Here is a 16,430-nt window from a genome sequence, read left to right on the forward strand (position 1 = left end):
GCTGCTAAACATCCTACAGTACACAAAACAGCCCTCACAGCAAAGAATTATCTGGTCCAAAATGTCAATAATGCCAAGGCTGAGAACTCTACTGCTTCAACCAGTGTAGATTCTAGAGAATGCTTTTGAATATGTATAAGGCTGGATCCTTAACATTACGTGTGTTTTTTTCCCCCAGGAATTTTCCTAACTCTTGCATGACCTCTTCTTACTTCCCACTTCCAACCAGGAGTTTGAGAATCAGTTCTTTTAGTTCGGAGTTTCTCAGCCTCAGCACTATTGACACTTTGCGTGAAGGTTGTCTTGGCACTGTGGGATCCCTGGCCTCTACCCATAAGATGCAGGCATCACTCTCTTCCCCTGAGTCATGAGATTGTCAAATGTCCTCTGGGGGGCAAAACTGTCCAAGGCTGAGAACCACTGGCCTAGATAAAAAATAAAAAAATAAAAAAAAAGTCTTATTGGTATTTTTGTAGGTTCACATTAATTTTATGAATTAAAGAGAATTAACATCTTTGCAATATCAGAGCTTTTCATCTAAGAAAACAGTATATTTTTCCTATTATTTAAGTATTCTATCTATAATAGTAGAGGTTTACTATTTTATGTCTATAGAACCATGCACATTTAAAAAAGTTTACTCCTAGATATGTCATCATTGTGGTTGCAGTTATAAATAAAATATATTCTTCCATTTATATTTTCTAACTGGTTGTTTTCTGTTCATTAAAACTAATGATTTTTCTTCTTAAATTAATAACTGGTCACCAAGTGATATTTCTTGTTAATTTTTTCTTAATTATTTTTAAATGAGCTTTTTTAGGTTCTCTAATATGCAATCATAAATCTGGACATAATAATTTATTCTTCTTTTCCAATTTTTACACTACTTATTTCTTTTGTACAATTTTATTAGCTGGTACTCTCAAAATACTGTCAAAAAAGGGTATGATGGTGACATCTTGTGTTGTTCTTACTTCAAAAATTATTGAAAATTATTGTTTGTTTTCCTGTGTGGCAATTGTTTTATTCAATTCAGTTTTCTTCAAAGTATGAAATGTATGAAGCAACTTTTCTTGCAAGGTGTAAGAACCTGGCAGAGTATATAGCCTAAGGGGAAATATTTCTGTTAAGAACACAGAAAATTTACATTCTTAGTTTCTGCAGCGAGGAGCAGATAAATGACTGAAGCTCTATCAATCTGATGATTCTTCCCAGATAGTGGTTCTGGAGCTAATGATGCAAAGAAGCAGGGACTATGAGGAGACAGCCAAGTTCCTGGGTCAGATAGGATGGTGGCCACCTGTTGGCTCCAGAGCTGAGTCTCGGAGGTTCCAGCTGTTGTGCTCACTGGGGTAGCAATGATCTCACCAGCCTGTTTTGTGGTATGACTGTTGGTGTCAATTCTGGCTGTGGGCGCACTGAGCCAGGTTCTCTAGCCCTTTTAGTAATCCAGTGAGTACCCACTGGCTTTTCAGCACATTTTTTTTTTCCTGCTTAAATCAGCCAGAATTGGTCTTTGTTACATGCGAATAAGAGTCTTGACTAATATACTTTCTATGACCCCATCCAAGTTATGTTCCCTATTATACTCTTATAATTTCCTGCACTTTTCTTTCATGTCATTTGTAATTAAATCGGTGTGGTCGTATCTATCTGTCTTCCCAATGACAGGGCTCCACAGGATGGAATCCTGTCTGGTTTGCCATTGAACTTCCCACATGAATTCAATCAAGTAAACAACTAATTATAAGTCTTAATAATACTGGTGAGACACAGAATGTAGGAACTTTATACTGGGAGAGTGAAACTGCAGAAGAATTTGGTAGACCAGTTTCCTTAGGATGAGTCTGAAATGAAGCTTGTTTTTTTTGGTGGCCACAAATCATGGGTTTACTGGAGCAACCCCAGTTTCATACATCCTTTGCCCATTGTTTCCCCAAATACACTCAGATTATGTGTCCTGGGTTTTGATGTCCTAAATCCTAATTACATAAAAGAAGGAAAACCATGGATACTAATTATAGCTTACTCTCCCCCCAAGAATGTCTCACTGTGCTTCCCTTTTTGTCAAGTTAAAAGTTACCTGCCTAAGTGAACAATACCCTTGTTTTGCCAAGAGCCACTAGGGGCCATGATGGTGTCTAAGTGACCACAGACTGTGTGTTCTGACAGCACTCCTTCACTTCTTTGCAATCCTCAAGAATATACAGTGGTTTTTCTTTTTCTTCCTGTTCAAAGGCTTTTGTTGGCAATCAGTGACTCTCAGCAGTAAATAATGACAGCTATAAGTGACTGTATGTATGAGGCTGTGCCAGGTGTTTTTCATACAAGCTCCACACTGACTGTGGGACTCCTGACTCAAGCGTCTTTCTTTGTCACTACTGTGTCTGGGTCTCCCACAGTGCTTGGCTCACAGTAAGTGTTCAATTAATATTCGTAGTATGAATTATTCCATTGACTCCTTTCAACATCCTCAAGATATTATTCTTTTCCTGTTTTAATGCTTGAAAACAAGTTCAGAGAGGCTAAATAACTAGCTTCCAGTCACACAGGGTGCAAATGGCAGAACTAGAATTCAAGGCTATGTCTGACTCTAGAGCACAGGCTCTTAACCTCTACACTCTTCTGTTCCCTGGTCAGAGGAATATGTGTGGCAGATACATGTCCTAAAAGAGATATAGCCAGGAAAATTTGGGATTCACATCAGAAAGCTGAAGTCAACATAAACCAAGATAAGATGAATGAGATTAACTACATGGAGTGATGGCTTGTTGCTGCGAACACTAACGAGTTGTCCAAGTTTCCATAATGGAAGAGAAAGTGCTTCTTAAACTTAAGTGCAGAAAACAGTTCGGTCAAGGTGGCTGTGATTGTTAATTTTATGTGTCAACTTTGCTAGGCCACAGCACCTAGTTTTTAGTTAAACCTCAGTCTAGATGTTGCAGTTATTTCTTTTTCAGATCTGATTAACATATAAATCAGAAGACTTCGAGTAAAATGGATTATGCTTCATAATATAGGTGGACCTCATCCAATCAGTTGAAAGTCTTAAGAGAACAGACCAAGGTCCCATAAGGAAGAAGGAATTCTGCCTCCAGACTGCCTTCAGGATTGAACTACATCAGCTCTTCCCTGGTCCTCCAGCTTGACAGTCTGCTTTGTAAATTTTGAACTTGCCAGCCCCCACAATTGTGTGAGCCAATTCCTTAAATTAAATCTCTTTCTCAAACTCTCTGTCAATCTCCTCTCTGTCCCTCTGTCTGTCTCTGTCTCTGCCTCTGTCTCTGTCTCTGTCTCTGTCTACCTCTCTCTCTGTTGGTTCTGTTTTCTCTGGAGAACTCTGACTAATACCAGGGTGTTGCCTCAAGAAAACATGCCTGGGATACAGAGACCGAAACTCTGTTTCAGAACTGACTATATTTCAGCTTAAGTGTGTGGTCAGGGCCTGAGATCCTGTTGTGTTATCCAAATTAAAGGGTGAGGTCTTCTGGTCACATATCCTGAAGAGAGTCAAAGAATGTGTCTGTGTATCTCTGCCTAGGGGAAAGGAGATTGGTTTTAGTACCATCTTTTCAGGATAATATCAGGTTCATGATGACTGCTGAGCTACCAGGCTACCTGGAATTAAAGGAAACATCACCTGATAGCTTCCTACACTCTGCTCTGAATCTTGATTCATCCAGTGACATTTGAACCTCAACTTAGTTCCCTGAGAATGCTTCCTAGTGGCAAATAGTACACCTTGAAAACTATTGCTTGTAGATTTGGTTAAATAATTAGTAATCTCATTAATTGCTCAGCCTCTTGTGAGTTTGGTTAGCAGAATGTCCTCTTAGGTCAGGTTTCAGAACAGATCTTTGGAGGAGGATTTGTGTACATGATTACCAAGGCAGTGTTCCTGGAGAAAGCAGTAAGACTGTGGGCAGCAGGACTGGAAGGGAAGTGAGCCAGGAAGGGTGTGCTCAGGGTGGGTGTGTGTCAGGTAAAGTTTACCCAGCACCACTTCAGCTCCTTCCTGCAAGGAACTATGGAGTGTAGATTATACCTCAGAGCCTCCCAACCCACAGCAAGGAAGCTGGGTCTTCATGCCTGTGCAGCCTCCATTAGAAGGCGCCTGGGGGTTCTTAGGCACCTCCAGCTCTCTTTTACTATGCTACAGGATGAATCTGAGTGGTATGAGTTCAGTCCTGCCAAGAAGGGCTGCAAGTTCTGACTGTTGAAGCAAAAGCACACTAAAATGGGGCAGGGGGTACCCCCCAATGAATCCAGTGAGATATGGCAGAGCACTTACATTGCTTTCTATAAAGTCATTCCTCAGAGTTGACTTTCTAGGTTATACCTGTGATCCTGTAATGACCCCTGTGAATTCTTACCTGCAGATCTGAGGAGACGGGATCCACTGGAGTAGATCTAATGTCTGCCCTTCTCCCTTCTTCCATCCTTGGCATGTCATCCTGAGAAGCTTTCTCTGCTGTGGGCAGTACTGATAAACATACAAACATGACAGCCAGACTTCTCATCACGTGGACATTCATTTACTTGACACTTTATTTATGGGCCAATGACCAGGTGCCCGAGCACCTAATTGCAGTGAAGAAGAACACACACACAGTCCATGCCTTTTTAGGGCTAACAGTCTAGAGCTGCTTGGTCCAATCCAATGCACAGTCATTAGCCACATGTGGTTATTTCAATCTAAACCAATGAAAAATAAAAAAATATAAAAATCAGTGCCTCGGTTACACAGGCCACATTGCAAGCACTCACTAGCCACATGTAAATTGTACAATGCAGATATAGACTAGCACTGATCTAGAGAACATTGAAGAAAGAAAATCTCCAGAGCATTCTGAAGACAGATTTCTTGCTCAGTCATACCTTATTATGTACTCTGGGGTAGCCATGGACATTAGGGGTGCCCCTTACTCTCATGTCCTTTTAAGTCTCACTGAAGATGTTTATACCCAGGATTACATCCAGCCTGGTGACATCCCTGTGGGTGGTTGGGAGGGGCTTATCATTCCCAGTTAATAGATAGAACTGAGGTCCAGGACACTTATGCCTACAATGAGTAATGGTAAGACTTATCTACAGGTACTCCAAGCCCTAGGCAGAGCATGTACTGATGTCAGCAGCATATTGTGAAAATAGAAAGTTCTCTGTGCAGGGAGATTCCTTTAGAGACAATAGCCTTGTGGGCTGTCAACCTGACATCAGGTATTCTTATAAGGAGTTATGTCTAGGGGACATCTGACACCTAAAAGTATAATATTGTAACTAACACAGTGTAGTATACCTTCTTTTATTCTGTTTCCATGTTTTCTACATCCCCCTTTTACTTTTAGGTCCTAAAGCCAACGTGTTAATGTAAAATAATAATAACAATAATAGCAAATGTGTAGACGTTTTACTAGGCCTCAGACACTGTTACCAGTGTTATATATATATATATATTTTTTTTTTTTGAGTGAATGCTACTAACAATTTTTTTAATTAATTTTTTTATGGTGAAATTGGTTAACGAAATTCTATAAGTTTCAGCTGTACATTTTAACAATAAGGCATATGTTTATTTACATTGTGTGTTCACCTCCCATAGTTAGATTTCTTTCTGTCACCACATAGTTGACACCTTTTACCCTGTCTACTTCCCCGCTTTCCCACCACCCCAGTGTTTTAAATACATGAATTCAGTTCACCTTCACAATATCCCTGTAATGAAGGTACTATAATCATCCCTGATTTACGTAAGAAAAACAGTAAGTCCCAGAAAGAGTAAGTGACTTGCTTAACATCTCATTGTCAGGCAGAAGTAGAGCCACTATTTGAACCCAGGCCACCTGATCTAGTGCACCAAACCACTGCACGTGCTATCTCTCAGCTATGAGGGCACATTTATACTTTTAGTGATTTCACATTGTTAAATACAAATACAATGTGCATTTTGAGTCCTAACACACAATTATTTTCAGAGGTGAAGGGTCACTAACGCAATCTTTTTTTCCAAAGTCTTCTGAAAAAATTCCCTTTTACATAATACATTTATACAATTGGTATATATTTTTAAATTTCTCATTAAAAGTGTCCATAAATAGTCTATAGTGCTTAAATGAAGAAAAATCAGTTTTTATATTTCCGAAGTTTCTGTTGTCAACATTGTCCCTGCCCAGAGCATCAGCCTGGGCTCATGGCAGAGAATAGAAGCCTCTCTATCTAGCTTAAACAGAAAGAGATTGGGGACCAGACCTTAGCTTTTTACACAGTGGTTAGGGCTCTATGTGGAAATCCCAACAACTCATATTTATGGCTTCTGCTGTGAGTGAGAGCTTTGCCACTGAGGCCACAGAAGGGAAGGGAACAGAACGCTGGCCCCTGTAGCAACCAGAAAAACCAAAGCGAGCTACCCAAACAGGTCACTGGTAACAGCGTCTGCCAAGATCCATGTCCCAAACAGACACTTCACACCTGCCTCCCTTGCTACCTCTCACAATTTCCAATTTAAGTCTGGTCTGAGTGCATCAAATTGGCAGGTCTTAGTGGCAACACAATCTGGGAAATGGAACTTTGTCTCTCTAGCATATGCAGGATAGATTGGCCTACCACTAGAGAGTCATAATAGATGCTGAGAGAGGTGATCCAAGGTACCCACTGTAGTCCATCCCTTGGGCTACTCATCATCCACATGTGCTATCTCTTGTGTGGTTAAACTTCTCACCAACAACAATAGTAACACACTTCTCTGAAATAATGCAACTATTCATATACAAACATGCTCATCCTTTCCTCAGAAGAGGGTACCGTGGCTCCTCTCATGATGGCCAATGTTCTCTCCCAATCCCATTTTGATTTCTTGAAACCCAAACATCAATATATACATTTAACAACAAACAATTTAGTTTAGTTAAAATAGCAGAGGAAAGAGAAGGAAAAAAATTTGCTTAGTATGCATAAGTACATACCTAAAAGGGAAATAAATAATATGCATGAGTAGTTATTACAATATTAGCCTTTTTAATGCATCATAAGGCCACAGTTGGTATGTATAAATTCCTTTTCTCTACTACCCATTCTTCGTTTCTTTTGCCCTCAATCAAAGCCTCAGTTTCTTGCAATTCTTCACTGTGGTGGAAAACTTTATTCATGAGGGGTCTGAGGTCTGGTGGATCAATATGACTGCAAATGGTCTTTGAGAGTAACGATGAGATTTTCTCTCCCATTTCTTGTATTCTGGCTCTATTGGTAGCTGTTTCAAAGCACGCCCTACCTCCTTTGGGGTAGTAGTGCAGACACAGAGTTTCTCTCACCTGGTGCTGTGAGTCTTCTACAGGCCAGTCTACACTCTTTAAAACTGGCTATTCCTGGGTGGTGAGAAACATAGTAAGACCAGTGAACTCTTTCAGTGTGAAATAAAATTCCTTGGTCATGAGCAATGCTGAGTGGAACACCAGATGAAACAACTTAATGAGCCCATTCATGATGTCCATGGAAGAATTAGAGAAGGACTGGAAAAGCAAATCCATGTCTTGTAAGTACCTACTCTTGTGAGAAAAAAAAAAACTGCCTCCTCCATGATCCGAGGGGTCCAATGTAATCAACCTGTAGCCAGGTAACAGGCTGTTCCTCCAAGCAATAGGTTACTAGCAAAAGAGGCTGAATGGTATTCACAGACTGGGCCATGCTATCGATCTCTGCTGAGGGGTCTTTTTGTGACTATCACATGAGTCTCCATTCTCTGGGACCCTTTTGAGAGGTTCATCCACAAGTATTTTTCCCAAATATCCTTGTTAGTAATTCTCTTGTTTTGAGCTTTCTGCATCCTTGACCATCTGGCTAAGCATTCAGGAACTGTTTCAAAATCAGTATAGATCCATACATCTAGTCACCTTTCTTCCAGATAAAGTGGACAATCAGATTTAACACTCAAAATTCTTCCCCGAAGACAACTCTTTCCCACTGTGCTTCAGGCCCATCTCTAATGAGGGATTTAACGGTATAACAGTCCTCCTTTGGCTAGAATCCACATGTCATGCAGAACTATCTGCAGAATAAAGTTGAATTATTTTCTTTCTCAGTCATTGATCCTGCAGAATGTCACATTAGGCCATAGATTGAAAGAGAGGTGGTGATACTGCAGAACTAGATGCCGTGGGAGTAGAAGTCACTTGTGAATACCAATTACTTATAATTTCAGTGCTTGCTCAGATCTGATTTGGGTATTTCATTGCTACCAGTGATGGAGTATTTTTGGACATGAATATCTGGTAGATTAGTAAGTCAAAATAACAAGTTTGTGATGTATGCCTCACATACATTCTGATTCTAAAAGGTACTAGAAGTAAGCTAAAAACCATTCCTTAAAGAGACAGCCATGGATTTATTCCAAACCCTGGGGACCTGTGCTTGTTTCCTCTATCAAGTATTGCTACAGGCTCCACACAGCATTGTGTTCTATCACAGACATTTTAAGGTACTGGGTCGTAAGTCTCAAGTGACAAAGCTGCTTATATTTGCCTGAACAAAATTGGAAAATACTTCTTTTCCTCTGGGCCCCACTCAAAACTGTTTACCTTGTGGTTACCAAGTAAATGACTTGGGTCAATGCAACCAAATTTGGAATAAGTTATCTCCATAATACAAAGATACTCAAGGTTTGCACTTCTTAAATAATGGTGGGGGTGCAAGGCACAAAGCTTATATTCAGTTTCAAAAGGAATATCTTATCATGCCCCAGACTACTATACCATACACCAGAAACTTGACTAAGCAACCATACTGTAACTTTTTTATGGAACTTATCTTTCACTTTCCAATGCATATATATCATATCGAGATATCTAGGTACCTGCTATTTTCTGCTTACTAGTCCTGTCAGTATGATATAATTAATGTAGTAGATTAGTGATGAAATGTTCTGTAGACTACACATAACACAGAGACATAGAACTGATGTAGTCGAGTAAAGCATCCCTTCCAGGTGAAACAAAAATGTTTTTGGTATTCTCCACTTATGGTAAGACAAGAAGTGTTTTTTGGATCAATAGCTGTATGCCAGGTTCTAGCAGTTATATTAATTTGCTCCAGTAAATACTTTATATATGGAACAGAATCTGCAATTAGTGTTCCCATTTAATTTACTTTACAGTGGTTCACTGTTGTTCTCCAAGATTTATAACTATATTCTACCAAAGGCAAGAAGGGGGTATGATAGAAATCTTCACTCCTGCATCTTTCAAGTATCAATCTTTGAAATTTTCCCTTGGATTATACATTGCCTTTGATTATTTTAGTCCCAAGTATGTCTATTCCAAATATACAGTTCAGAAACTAGGACAATAACCACAGATGACCTCAAGAATGCATTGAGTCCACAGTGGGACACACCTGATCCAAAACATTTTTTATCAGATAAACTTCATAAGGCCCTCCTCTATCTGGCAAACCACAGCAGCATTCCTGGTCCCCAGGCAGTCACATTAGCTTAGAGTCAGGATCCAATGATGGAAGAGTTAACTTCATAATGTCCAGAGGCTCCTTTTTAAGACAGCCAAAGGGAAGGTTAATATCGTGCACTTAGGTGCTGTTGCAGCATCTTTCTTTAAAAGCATCCCTTCAAAGAAGGGATGTGTCTCTGAACTGACCCGGAGAATGAGTGAGAGGCCATGACTCCAGAAGAGTGACTTGAGCCCTCGGTTACAGTCTAATGGCCTCCAGTCAGCAGGCCAGGAAGTTTTGTTGGCTTGTCTGTTGGTTGGTTTTGGTTCATTTTTTGGTTATATGAATCAAGCAGGCCCTTGGCAGTTTGCTTAGAACTATATTAGTTCTAGGGAACCTCAGGATCATAGTTCCTCTGCAATGATTGGGGGGTAAAATTCATCAACATGGGCACATTTATCCTAGATTTTGGATTCTTGAATAGGTGGGGATAATTCTGTTTGCTTTTTCGGTTGACTGAAATGTAGTTAGCTTGCATGAAATTAAGTAAAGATGCCAGATATTTAGATTGTTTAAAGAAAGCATACAAACACAGGAAGATAGAACTATTGGAGCTGATTTATAAAACTGCTCACCTACCTTCTCACTATATCTCCAAGATGGCCCAGAGACATATATTAGTGACAGGGATGCCAGCATCTTCAAAAGTACTGTAATGTTTGCTCACTGTGGGCCAGAGGGAAAATGGTAGATTGCTGCTTCTTAAATGGGCTCACTGATTTCAGTGGGGAGAGTGAGACCCCCAAGACAGAGGCCAAACAGCAGGGCTTAAGTGCCAGAGGCAAGGTGCTATGGCTCCCAGCCGAGCCTGAGTGGTACTCAGAAAGACATGACATGCTCCTATCTTTGGCAGGGGAGTGATTAATCATGGGATTTCCCCCTGCTTAATAAACTAGCAGGGGAAATAATGTCACCTGTAATTTATTTCCATCTTAAAATGAAAATGACCTCAACCTCTGGTTCCTCTTTTCCATTGATAAAAATTGTACAACACAAGGCTGAAGTTTCCCTAAAGCAAGGCTCTTCAAATTTTTCTGTACATTTGAATCACCTGGGATCTTGTCAAAATGCAAATTCTGACTCAGCAGGTCTAGGATGAAGTCTGAGGTACTGCATTTCTCACAAGCTCCCAGGTGATGTTGATGTTGCTGGTCAGATGTTGGAGGAAGGCTGAGTGGTGGGTCCTGCTTTCCCTTCCTATCCCAGCTCTGCCACTCTAACCAGAGCAGGTACTCCTTCTTATGGGAGTCTTATATTGGTTGCTACTTGAAACAAAAGCAGTTCTAATTTAAAACAGATCAAATTTTTAAAAATACATGGTCTAAATACTCGTAACAAATTTTTGACAAAAAAGAGACAGATGATCAAGTAATTCCAGTTCTCATTGTTAAGGGAAGGGTAAAGAGTTTAACTTTTGGAATTTCTTACAGATGGAATTTTCATTTATTCAAGATAGAATTTTCATAAGGCTGTTCTGTGCAAATTGGTACAAAGGCTGAATTTTTTAGTATCAGCTTTTGCAAAGTAAAACTTTCCATCTTTGGCCATACTGACTCTGGAATCATCTTCCTCTAAAACTATGGTTACCTTCTCTGCCTGGGCTGGGGTCAGGGTTTGGCAGTTTGCATATGTACACTTATGTCAGCCTGGCACTCCATTTGATCTCCTGATTTAGGAAGAGGCTATTGGTGCCCAAGACATGGAGAACCAACAAAACATTTTAGACGAAGTTTGGGAGGATACTTTTGTGGAAGAAACACTTTTCTTTTATCAAAATTATAAAGATATCGAGGAAAGGCAGGAGAAAATGGCTTTCAAAGAGACTATCACCTATGCATTTGATGTGCTTCTAAATTTTGATAAATGCCAATGACTTCAGTTTCAGAGAAGTAGATATTCATTGCTGGTTCACCTTTTGTTGGTCACAACTCCTAACATATTAATGTTATGTCTTTCTACCTATTGAAATTCTTTTCAAATCATACTTAGAACTCCATTTAAACACACACACACACACACACACACACACACACACACGTAATTTTTATGAGGATATTAGAATATAGTCTTTAAAGTAAACCAAGCAGATTTGGTTAACTTCTGTCCACTCTACCTAATGAAATATACATAATTAAATTATGTATACATTTTATTGGTGCTCTATTGGTGGTCTTTTATTATAACCCTTAGCACAGTCATTCTTATATGGTATACTATTCTTTCTTACAGGCTGTAATCTAATAAAAGAAAACGATTATATCTATTTATTCTTTGTGTTAGGTCCAACATATTGCATTATATCTATAAGCTGCTTAGCAGTTCTGTGAAACTCTCAACACTGTGAGTGAATTTTTATGTAATTTGTGTGAACATGATTTTCTGGTGGAAGGGGTCCATAGCTTTAATTTCTCTAAAGAGTCTGAGAACTTATAGAAATTAATAAACATTGGCCTAAAGAATCTCATAGTGAGTCTGTTTATGAAGCAAAAATCTGTTTATTAATACACATATGTTTGTAGTACTCATCATGCACGAATTCGTAGGTTTTAAGATTTGTCTTTTTTTAGTACTAGTTGTACTTGAAGTGGGGCATGCATATAAAACAACTCAATTATTCTATGCTGTGGGATGTTGCAGCTCCTTCTTTCACTGGCCTTTTGCCAATGGGCCTTTTCAATACTTAACACTTCCACCGGGAGATAGACTGAGGCAAGGATAAGAGAGAGGGCACAAATCAGCCAAGATTGCAATGTTATTAGCAGCTCCAAAAAGAACTTATTTGGAGGGGAAGATGAAATTACTGATCCAGATGAGGTTTGGGGATTATTGGTGGATATCAATTATCCATGACTTTACAGTCTCCCATGGCTACCGGTGATGCTGCCTATAAGTTTAAATGATTTTTTAATTAAATGAAAAGAATCAAACTCATAAAGACTGGTGAGCCTTGTGATCTGGTGCTAAGACTCCATCACCTGGCTGTTGTCTGACCCAGAGGAGAATTTGATTGGTGGGAAGTAACAGAATTTCATTTTTCTCTGCTCTGATCTATTAATACTATGAAAGTATCACGGGCTATCTTTGGGAGAATGTCCCTAAAAAGCACCATGCTTCTCAAACAGGAGGGCACTGAAATCTCTATTAAAGAGTAGGTAGGAGAAGAGTGACTGGTGTGGGGTTTGAAAAACTCCCAGAGTACTGTTATGTGCTCCCCTCCCCATCCCCACCCTAAACTGAGAACATACTTTTCTGAGAATAATTAAAGATTATCTGTAAGACACATTGTGCTTCTTGGCAAGATATGTATTTACCGTATGTTTGTCTTGCTAGCTGGCATTCAGTAGTAAACCTTACTTAGTATAGGCTATATGGTCTGGGTATTCTATTTCGGCTTCCCCCTTTCTCTTTCTTCTTCTACTTACACCTGTCTTGACTCTCATATTTGTGTTATGCGAATTAAGATGGAAAGTAGCTGGTCAAATGGCAAATGCAGTATAATGTCTCAAAGAATGTTTCTCCCTGGAAAGTGAGAAGATTTCTTTTTGGAAGCATCTTTTATTTGCCTTGTTTTTCTTGATCGCTGAGTAATGAAATCTAGCTACCTCTCCTCCCTTAATGCTGGAGAGAAAAGAGAGAAAAACAAGTCTGGGAGATTTTCCAAAGAGTGCTAGTATCTCAATGGGCAAAAGCAGGGACTTGATGCCACTTGGCTGGGTGTATGCCTGGAGAAATTTGTCCTACTGTAAAAAGAGAAGGTTTGCCTAACAATAGAATTTTGTGTTTCCCATTAACTTTCTGGAAAAATAGAAAATAATAGCAACCTTGGCTCCTTGAATGCAATACCACAATACCATCCTCAGCATGGTATTGCAGCATTATATAGTACTATTTAATGTAAGCAAGCTCAGAAAACTATGTAAATCAAGGAACACACACACGCATACACACACAGAGCTATTCCTTACAATAGCACTGTTGAATCATATGAGCAGTGTAAGGCCCAGAGAAGTTAAATAAATTGCTCAAAATCACACAGCCATCACAGAGAGGACTGCACGTATTTCTAACTGTGTGCTTTTTTTTTTTCTCCAAGCCTACAATTTAGACCTGGGTGTTGCTGCTTTTGGCTCTCTTTCCTTTTAATTTGTTTTGTTCCTAAAAAAGAACCCAAGAAAAAGAATGTTCACACTAAGAGGAACAGAAGAATAAAATATGTGTTTTCTCATTTTGCTCACAGATCTACAAATCCAGAAGAGAAAAATGAGTGAGGAAGTAGCAGGGCTGGAAACCAAGCTCAAAGGCCACACACCAACAACTCCTGCTTCCAGCCAAAAGTCATGGTAACTTATCATGCCTCCCATCTTCGTGGGGCCATAGGGTCAGTCAGGCACTCTCAGCCTTGCCATGGGTAGTGCCAAGGACAAAGACTGCATTCAGAAGTAAATCTGCTCCAGCTGCAGGCTGTGAATGGCTCTTCTACAGCTAAGCTATCTTACATCTTGGAACCTCCTACATCCTGTCTAATTCCCACTGACTTTTCTGAAATCAATCCAGTCAAGGTCAAATGGCCAAAGTGGGAAGCCAAACTCAGGGAAGTAGATTTAGAGAAATGAATGAACATCCTCAAGGCCAGCTTACAGGTGTGACTCAGCATAAATTCTGGAACAAAGAGCTTGAACTAAATGTGGAAGACAACAGAATAGATGCTCACAGAATTGGCAGTGAATGAATAAATGCCATGGCTGATGAACAAATGCATGAGTGAATGAATGGAAAGATGGACACTTCACTCTGATGAGCAGCTCTGAGGAAATTTTTTTGAAATAAGGACTCTGTGCAATTGATTAGTTGGAGGATGCTTAAAAGGACATGCTGAAGTTCTCAAGGAAACTCAGCAGTGGTATTTCTTTACTCTGTACCGCACCTCGTATTATTGGGCAAAACCCAGAGTGGCCAGTTTCTGACTTTGATGGAGGCAGAAATCTTAAGCAGCCTGACTTGGAGAGGGCTTTTGGCTTCCAGCCACCAGATGACATATAGAAGCAGGATTGAGAGGGCAGGAAGAGACATTTGGCAGGCGTCCCTTGCTGAAGGGACAGCAGCTAAAGATAGGCGGTTACCCTTGGTAACCACCTTGCTCTCTGGAATGAGGCACACTTCAGAAAGAGGTAGTGGCCAAGAGAGAAGGGGCCAGTCAGCGCCGGGGCTCCTGTAGTTGCCCAGGGAGAGGTGTATATGCTGCAGAGGTTCTCACCTTGCATTCCCCTGAAATGAGAGCCTCGAACATACTCTGCTAAGAACACTGAAGAAGCCAGATATCATAGGTAGCCTCAGAAGGGCTCCCACATGGGTGAAGTAGAACACTGGACTTCCTTGAGGGCAAAGAAAAAATATTCATTGTGTCCCATTCCAATCAGTTGGGTCAGAAAAAGAGTAAGGAGGGGACCAGGAAACATCCTTACTTTTTACTGCGTAGAGATTCCTTCAGTTATTTCTTTTAATCCTTCCCCTTTAAAATGTAAATACCCCTTTCAGAAAGCTATGCTGCAGTCTGAATTCCTTCAAGTGCCCAGTTTGCTTTCCTTCAGCACTCTAAGAGCACACATTCCCTCAGTCAACAGTTATGGGGATCGTTTATGGGCAAGGCCCTTTGCCATGTGATAAGGACAAAGATTAAAAGACAATTAATAACATGCTCATTACAGAGCCAGACTTGATTTTAAACTCTAATTCTGGCTCTCTGCCTTTATTTGGCAAATCTCATCTGTAAAATGGGTGTGCCAATGACTGCCTCATGAAGTAAATTAAATAGTATTCCCATGTAAAGTTCCTGGCATGGTGCCTGGCAAGTGACAGGAAGCCTATAAATGAACGTCTCCTCCCTTTTCTCCCTGCCCCTTGAGGAAAGTGGCAAAGTAGTCGAATGGGAAAAATGGTCATTGAGACCATTACTGAATCCTGAATCATTGAGACCATTACTGAATCCTTGTATGTTGTTCATTCAGCAACATACAAATGACATGTTTTGGGATTGCAACGGGAGGAGACACAGGGGTTTCAGAAGAGGAGCATTTGAACAGCTTCTTGAGGTGAGAGTTTGAACCTGACCAAAGACTGTGATGATACCAAAAAGGGACAAAGGGCACAAAAGAGATGAAAGGACAGGGGATCGCCCTGGCCAGGAAAAGCTGAGGAGGAAGGTAACGTAGGGAGAAGGCTGAAAAGCAACATCATTATTCTTTTCTACATAAATAAATTTCACTAAGATAAAAAGGATTTTCCTCTATCTCGTGAAGACTATGGAAAAGTGAAGGTAAAGCAGCATGGGGTTGACCACAGGGGTCTCCCTCTCCCCCATCTGTCCTGACCACCATGGCAAATGAGTGGATGGTGGTTCGTGCGAACTCATGGCTCCGTCCCTCACAAGACCAGATGGAACACAAATGATTGGTAGGGATGTTAGGGCAGCAGTAAACTTGAATTGACTCTAACAAATACATTAAGACAAAGGCATTTACAAACTCAAATGAGTTCCATCTTCAACTATTTAATAGCACATCACTTGACGTTATCACTGCTTTTGAAACATCAATGTGCTGTGGCTGAGAAGTGTTGGTTTAGACCACTAACTCTGAGCATTCCCAAATGGCCAGGTCTTTGGAAAAGCAAGACAGGGCAAGGCCTCAAACTGGAGACAGCAGGAGAGCACTGTTCGGAGGCCCGAGAAGTGAGGGTTTCAGGAAGGGAGGTGAGATGAAAAGATCCAGGCCAAGTGAAACTTCCAACTGTGGCCTCGTTCTCCTCCAGAGTGTAGTTCTCAATGCCTTTCTTCTAGCTGAAAGGTGGAGGTGGGCAGTAGGAACCAGAGGCAAACCAAGAGGCATTGTCCAGTATCTAGTGCTAAGTAAGTGTTCAATAAATGTGTGTTGGAAGAT

The sequence above is a fragment of the Pteropus medius genome, unplaced genomic scaffold, assembly GCF_902729225.1.
Source record: "Pteropus medius unplaced genomic scaffold, Ma_sr-lr_union100, whole genome shotgun sequence".
Lineage (NCBI taxonomy): Eukaryota > Metazoa > Chordata > Mammalia > Chiroptera > Pteropodidae > Pteropus > Pteropus medius.